We start from the raw sequence: 8,649 nt of genomic DNA on the forward strand, positions 1-8,649 counted from the left end.
TGGAAAAATATAACTAGGGTTTGTTCACATTGTGTTTTTATCATACACAATTTCTCTTCAAATATTATAAAAGAATATAAATTTTATACACATATTAATATTAACAGAATATATTCCCTCTGTCCCGTAATAAAGTATCTATTTTTTTATTTTAGTCCGTCTCATAACAAAGTATCCATTTCATTTTCTTAGTAACTGTACTATTTACCTAACATTACAAATACCCTTACAACTTACAATATATTACATAAATATCATTACATTTATATCACACATACTAATAATGTTATTTTAGTCATTTCTACTTTATTCCTACTATATCCCAATATAATACTAATATTTCTAAAATTACGTGCAAAAAGCAAATAGATATTTACTTATGGGACGGAGAGAGTATAATCTTTCGTCCGAGTCAAATATACTCATTTGACTTTTGTACGTGAATTTAGGTATATTAATATTTTATAAATTGATGACTCCAAATATGAGCATATTCTTAGCTTGACAAAAATGTGTGTTACTTGAATTTTTGCATAAGAACCATCAAAATAATTCGTAATCGGCATACAATATTGATTTATATCACCAGGCATGACCCAGAATTCGTTGTTGAGATTATTAACGATTTTTGCCTTCTTAAGCGGTATTCTAGAGCCAGAAAAGCTAAGGCAGACGCCGCAAGCGACAGCCGCCTTCGCTCGCAAGCGCCCAAGACGCACCTTGAAAACACTAAGGCACGAGAGGCAAGCGGCCACCTTCATAGCCGCAAGCGATAGCCCCTCCCGCTTGCAAGCGACAGTCCAGATACCCGCCGCTGCAGACTATCACCACACTTCAACTAAGTACTTCAAATGCAGCGGTACAGCTATTCCAATTCCAGCTAGCTCAAGCGAGCCGTGCTACGCTGATGCCCTCCTGCTCTCCAGCATGCGAGGAAGATCTGTGCCATCAACGCAAGCGAAGCGGACACCCTGGGAGTTATGGTCAGCAACTGCTTCAACAGAATAACCACCTGCAACCGCCTAACTGCCCAGCGGTTGGAACTACCCAACAACTTCTTGCAACCGTCCTGTTACAGCTGCTATAAATAGGGCCAGATATCTGTATGTAAAGATATATAGAGATCGAATTCTTGGACGATTTTCAGAATATACACAGCGTTCATTGTCTTCCTGTTTCCGAGAGCTCCAACCCTGTAAGGGAGTTCTCCACAGGAAAGGCCAAGGGAGTGGGCGTATTCCCCTCCCTTGGCCACGTCTTTAATGCTTTCTTAGACTAGCTTACTGCTTTCATTTACAGCTTTGTAGTCTAATCCTTTTTGCAGTTTTCATAGTATATAAAGAAATATCATTCTCTTCTTCAATTTAAATTCTTCCACAATTTCCCATACTTATATAAATCAATTTAGAGAATTTCATATCACTGGTATAGAGCGAGAGATGAATTAATTAATTAAGTCTTGTGATGCGCCAAAAGCGGTCTCAAGATAGTTCAACGTAGTTAAGTACGCGGGAGCCTTGTCGACCTACTTAATTACTGTGCTAAATTTGATTCTGATAAAAGAGTACCAACATCAGGGGGTAAAGCCACTAATGAGGCAGAAATTGGGAAAATTAACGGGACATAGACGGGGGTCTATTAGGTCGCAGAAATTCCTAGTGACAGTAGGGTTTCTTTCTTATAATGTCTTAATTCTGGGTGTCATTGAAGTCTTGTTGTAAATCCCCCCCAGGCCAAAATACCAGTGTGATGAGTTCTTTATAATCGAGTTTATATAATTACAACATCTTTCTGTCATCATTTTCGTAAAATACATATATGCTTCCGATAACACAATTTCATCATTCGCTCGCTGCATCCATGGAATTCTATCCATTTAGTAACGCACAGCTCAGACACAACGCTTCTCTTTCACTCTACTTCGCTCATGTACATATACATATATCAGGCTGCTCGCTCGCATCCCAATCCTATCACTTTCGCTTCGCTCACCCCCGTTCATGTTTACTGCTTTATTTACTGCTTTCAGTAGTTGAAGGTTCTCCGCTCGAAGCGGACTCCCCTTTTGTTTCTTCGTCGCTTCTCCAAGATTTTTAATATTGAAATTCATGACTTTAAATCCCTGTGTTCGACCTGGAAACTCACCAGTAAAAAGAGTATAAATAATTGTGATAACTATCCAGGGTCTACAACCACATAATTGCTATATCTGACCATTCTTCTATAAAAAATCTACTCACTGATTTTCGAATAAAATTCCCTGCAAATTAATATACAATAACAAATGGACATTTTTCTGTTATCATAATTTGGCGCCGTTGCCGGGGATTTTAAACTCATGAAAAGTATCTGTTGGAAATCTTTTGAAGCGCCATAATTTACTTTTAATTCGTTGTAATCATGCTTTTTGTATTCAATTAAAATTCTTCTAACCTTAAATTTTTGTATGTGGCTGCCATTTTGTAGGGGTCCGAAGCGTTTTCAGCGTCCCACGAGTCCTACTCCCTCCGCTCGATCACAGAGACGTCTGTTCCGAGAGCAAGTGCGAGAACAACTCATGGCGAATCAAGGAAATGCCACCGCTCCTCCTACTGTCATCCCAGCTTTCCAGACTGCCGCTGGGACATCTTCAAATTCCGCCACATCTGCATCTTCGCAGGAGGTGCCGCTCCACGTCCCCTTTGTGGTCCCTACTGTCATTTCCCCTGCACTTTCACAGACTGAGGAGCAGCTATTGAGAGCCCTCAGTAGCATTCAACAAGGAATGGCGGGGCTGCAAGCGCACCTCGCTCAGGTGGAACAAACTCAAGCTGCGCAGGGAGCATTTATTGCTTCCCAAGCGGCACAAGCTGCCACCACCGCTGCGATACCCACAACCATCATTCCCCCACCACCTACTGCTGAGCCTTACCAGAGGGCTGAGGGTCATAGGGCTGCTGATCGCCCACTTGCTGAAGTCCCCATGGATGTTCACTACCAGACCCTTCTGGATCACACTTTGATTACAAGTTCTGCGCCCAGAGGCTCTGGCCATTATGAGGTGAAACCAGCGCTCGTCAGCCTGGCGAGCCAGAGCCAATTTCATGGGCTACTCAATAAAAGCCCTTACGAACACTTACAGAACTTTAATAGGATCGCTGCCACCTCCAAATCGCACGGCATCACGGAGGACGCTGCCAAACTGATTCTGTTTCCATTTTCTTTAACAGGAGAGGCCAGGAAATGGTTTGATAACCTTTATCCGATCCCTGGCTCATTCAAGGAAGCAGCGCAGGCCTTCGTGAGCAAATACCATCCTGTATCAAAGACCATTCGCCAGAGGAATGAAATACTTACTTTCAAGATGGCGAGTGATGAGACCCTTCCAAAAGCCTGGAGCCGATTCAAACAACTACTCCGCAACTGCCCTCATCACGAAATACCGGACTTCATGGAACTTCAGATTTTCTACTCAGGAATTACTCCTGAACTCAGAATGTCCTTAGATGCAGCGGCAGGAAGCTCGCTTATGGGGCGTTGTGCCTCTGAAGCGAGGGCTTTGATTGAGAAGATGGCGGCCAATCAGTCAAGTTGGCCAGAGTCCAACAGGCCCGAGCCATCGAGGGGTCTGTACCAGGTCCCTACTTCCGTATCTCACGATGCAAGGATCGACAGTTTGTCAATCCAAGTGAAGGAGCTGTCTAAGCTTATGAAGCAGGACCTGCGTACTAAAGGAAAACAAGCATTACATGAGGCCGCGGAATGCGAGGGGAAAGCTTATGACGACCAAAAATGTCCGCAGGTTGCTGAGTATTCAAATGAGGAAGCTCAGAACCCGGCGGAGGTCTTCTATATGGCTGGCAGAAATGCCCCTCAATTCCAGCAGTTCCAAAAAGGGCAAGTTCAAGGCCCCGCTGGACCGCGTCCTCAGCAACAATTTCAGAGGCCACAACAGTTCGCTGCACAACAATATGTCCAAGGGGGATATCATCCACATCATCAACAATACAATCAAACCCCCCATTTCCCGCAGCAGGCACATGCATTCGCTCAACCTCCCACAGCGGCACAAGTCCCGTTGAGTCTGGAGGAACTCTGGAGGAACACAGAGCGAGCGAATCAGGAGTTCCAAAGAAACACATCTGCTTCGATCAAAATGCTGGAAGTACAAGTCGGGCAGATTGCTGAAGCGCTGAAGCTGAAGCAGAAAGGAACGTTGCCTGGGACAGTCGAGACTGTCCCGAACCAAGCAAAGGCCATCGAAACTAGAGGAGGAAAAAGGACGCAATCGCCACCACTGCCAGACAGAGGTATAAATCAATCGTCTTCCCCTATTGTTGCTAATATGCCTGTGCAGGATGAAATTACACAGATTCCATCTAAGGAGCAAGGTCCATCCCAACCTCGAGCGACACCAGCCGCTCAGGAGTCTGACCCGAAGGAAAAGGGTATTGCTCAGCCTTTGGTTCGAGCTCCCTTTCCCGCACGATTTGGGAAGAAGGACAACTCCAAGGAGTTTGATAAGTTTGTACATACTTTCCGTAGTCTTCAAATTACTATACCGTTTGCTGATGCTTTGTCTCAGATGCCACATTACGCTAAGTTTATCAAGGATATAATCAATCGGAAGCGGGCATTTCCTGATGAAGTGGCAGCGGTGCAGCTGGAAAGTGTGTGCAGTGCCGTATTTAAGGAGGACCTCCCGAAGAAACTCAGCGATCCTGGGATTTTTATCATTAGTTGTATAATAGGAAATTTAGAGCCGATTAGGGCATTATGTGATTTAGGTGCAAGTATCAATCTTATGCCCTTCTCGCTTTTCTCTAAATTAGGGCTTTATGAATTAGAAGCATGCAGAACTGTAATTCAGCTTGCCGATAAATCAATAAGATTGCCTAAAGGAATCATTCGTGATGTACTCGTGCAAGTAAACAAATTTATTTTCCCTGCAGATTTCATTATTATGGAAATGAGCGAAGACCGCGACATTCCAATTATATTAGGGAGACCTTTCCTAGCCACCGCTCAAGCTACAATAAATGTTGCTGAAGGAAAAATATCCTTGAGTTTTGGTGGTGATAAAGTCACATTTTCCATGAACTCAGCACTGCGCCAACCTCAGGAAGAAAATTGTGATTTTATCAATGAGTTAAATGAAATAATAACTTTTGAGAACCATGTTACACTTGATAGCCTGGAAGGAATTTCAGGTAATGGATCGCTCGAACTGGAAGATAAAAAGAATTCAGCTGAGGCAAGCGACGACATTCAAGCGCCCACTGAATCCATTGAACAAGCGAATAGGGAACCAGCGAGCGAGACCAACAATAAGGATGAGCTGAAGAAATTACCTGAACACCTCAAATATATATTCCTTGGGCCGGAGGAGAGTTACCCGCTGATAATCTCCGCCTTATTACTGCCGGACCAAGAGGCTCAGCTCATCTCACTTCTCAAAAGAAATCAAGCGGCGTTTGCATGGAAAATCTCAGACATTAAAGGAATCAGCCCAGCGGTGTGTATGCACCATATAAGGCTGGACGCTGATGCAAAACCATGTAGACAGCCTCAGCGGCGTCTGAACGAAAATATGCAAGAAGTAGTCAAGAAAGAGGTGATCAAATTGTTCGATGCAGGAATCATATACCCTATCAGTGACAGCCAGTGGGTTAGCCCAACCCAGGTGGTTCCCAAGAAAGGAGGATTCGTTGAACAGACAAGCGACGATGGGGAGGTCTTCATGACAAGACCTGTCACTGGATGGAGGGTTTGCATCGACTACAGAAAACTGAATTCGGCCACAAAGAAGGATCATTTCCCACTTCCCTTCCTTGATCAATGCCTTGAGAAGCTCGCAGGTCACGAATACTACTGTTTCCTCGATGGCTACTCAGGCTATCATCAAATTCCCATCAAACCGGAGGACTGTGAGAAGACCACATTCACTTGTCCATATGGGACTTTCGCTTATAGGAGGATGCCGTTCGGGCTGTGCAACGCTCCGGCCACCTTCCAGCGATGTATGTACCATATTTTCAGTGATCTCCTGGACTCCTGTATTGAAGTCTTTATGGATGATTTCTCGGTGTATGGCAAGACATTTTCCAGATGCCTGAATAATTTGGAAAAAGTACTCCTCCGATGCATAGAGACTGATCTCGTGCTGAACTGGGAAAAATGTCACCTTATGGTGAATGAAGGAATTGTCTTGGGCCATAAGATCTCGTCTGCCGGTATAGAGGTAGATAGATCAAAAATTAGTGTAATCGAAAAAATGCCAGCGCCCTCGAATGAGAAAGGAGTGCGAAGCTTTCTGGGTCACGCGGGATTTTACCGTCGTTTTATCAGAGGTTTCAGTCAAATCACACAACCACTCACGTCACTGCTGTGCAAGGATACTCAATTTCGCTGGTCAAGCGAGTGTGAGGAGGCTTTTCAAATTCTGAAGGATAAGCTGACCTCTGCTCCTATAATTTCAGCACCAGTGTGGAGTGAGCCATTCGAGTTAATGACGGATGCAAGTGATTATGCCGTCGGCGCTGTACTAGGACAAAGGGTGGAGTCTAAACTTAACGTCATTTACTATGCAAGTAAAGCACTGGACTCTGCTCAGAAGAATTACACTACCACTGAGAAAGAGCTGCTAGCTATTGTCTTCGCTTTTGAGAAATTCAGGCAGTATCTTATTGGAAGCAAGACTATTGTTCACACTGACCATGCAGCTATTAAATATTTGATGGAGAAAAAGGAGACAAAAGCCCGCTTGATTAGATGGGTTTTGTTGCTCCAGGAATTCGATATAGAAATCAAGGATAAGAAGGGAAAGGAAAATCATGTGGCAGATCACCTCAGTAGGTTGCAACAAGACGAGGACAAATCTCCTGGAATCAATGAACAATTCCCAGATGAGAAGCTGTTCCTGGTGCAAGCGAAAGAGCCATGGTTCGCTGACCTGGCCAATTTTTTAACTACAGGACAGTTTCCAGCACACACTGTACAAAGGGAAAAGAAGAGATTGCTCAGTTTGGCAAAGGATTATTTTTGGGATGAACCTTATTTGTTCAACATCGGCTCAGATGGGATAATCCGTCGCTGTGTAGCGGAGTCTGAGATCCCGCTGATCTTGAACGAATGTCACGGGTCCCATGTAGGAGGGCATTTCGCTGGCATGCGCACAGCGGCCAAAGTTTTGCAGTCAGGTTTCTTTTGGCCTACCCTACAAAGAGATGCAGATGCCTTTGCCAAATCTTGCGACAAATGTCAAAGACTGGGGTCCATTTCGAAGAAAGATGAGATGCCCCAAACTGGAGTCTTGTTTGTGGACATATTTGATGTATGGGGGATAGATTTTATGGGTCCCTTTCCACCTTCTAATGGGAAACAATACATTCTGGTGGCGGTGGATTACGTGAGTAAGTGGGTTGAAGCGCAAGCGCTCACCACAAATGATGCTCGATCAGTGATCCGCTTCCTAAAATATACCATATTTCCAAGGTTTGGGGTCCCTAGAACAATAATAAGCGACGGAGGCACCCATTTTGTGAATAAGGCGCTGCAATCTTGCCTTCAACAATATGGTGTTCGTCAACATTTAACTACCCCCTATCATCCACAAGCGAGCGGTCAAGTGGAAGTTTCAAATAGAGAGATCAAACACATCCTCCAGACCACAGTAAATAAGAGTCGCAAGAATTGGGCAGAAAAATTGGATGATGCGCTGTGGGCCTATAGAACAGCCTTCAAGACTCCAATTGGAATGTCCCCTTATCGGCTTGTATATGGAAAAGCCTGCCACCTACCACTGGAACTAGAGCATCGTGCGTACTGGGCTATCAAGTATCTCAATTTTGATCTTCTCCCAGCGCAGGAGAGACGCACGAAAAGATTGCTCGATCTGACCGAGTTCCGATACCTTGCATATGAAAGCGCAAAATCTATAAGGAAAGGATGAAATTCTATCATGACAAGAAGTTGAAAAAGAAAGAGTTTGCGGTGGGATCCAAAGTTCTTTTATATGACACTAGGCTCCACTTATTCCCAGGGAAATTGAAGTCACGGTGGACTGGGCCGTATATTGTCAGACAAGTGCTGCCAAGTGGAGCCATAAGGATTAACAATGTGGAGACCCCCGGAGAGAAAGATTCCTTCTTGGTGAATGGAGCGAGGCTGAAACCGTATATTGAAGGGCCTGTGTTGCAACAGGCCAATGCAGAGATTAAGCTGATTGAGGTTCAGAAGCTCAAGCGATGATAGAATTTCGTGAAAAGAATCCAGAAGCCCAATCTTATATCCGCCAATTTACAGCTTTCTTTTATTGCTTTTCTAGTTAAAACTTATCGCTTTCATAGTTAAAATTTACAAGCTTTCCTTTACCGCTTTCATAAATAGATTTCATAATTTTATCGCTTTCATTAGAATAGGATTATCGCTTTATAGGAATAGTTTAGTGTTAGCATTTTAACTTCCAACCTAAGCCTGACCCAAGTCAACCACCGCTCCGCTTGTTTCACCCTGATATTTACTGGGGGAGCAGTATCGCTCACCCAGCACCGCTTTCATCTCCGCTTTTGTGTCAGTCTTAGGTGTATAGAAGTGTTGCTTTAACCGCTCGCCCGCCCTGAAATACCCTCCCCTATACCTTTATAAGTATTTACAGTGGACTTGGCATCG

This window comes from Andrographis paniculata, unplaced genomic scaffold (assembly GCF_009805555.1).
Source record: "Andrographis paniculata isolate CXL003 unplaced genomic scaffold, ASM980555v1 Contig57END, whole genome shotgun sequence".
Taxonomy (NCBI): domain Eukaryota; kingdom Viridiplantae; phylum Streptophyta; class Magnoliopsida; order Lamiales; family Acanthaceae; genus Andrographis; species Andrographis paniculata.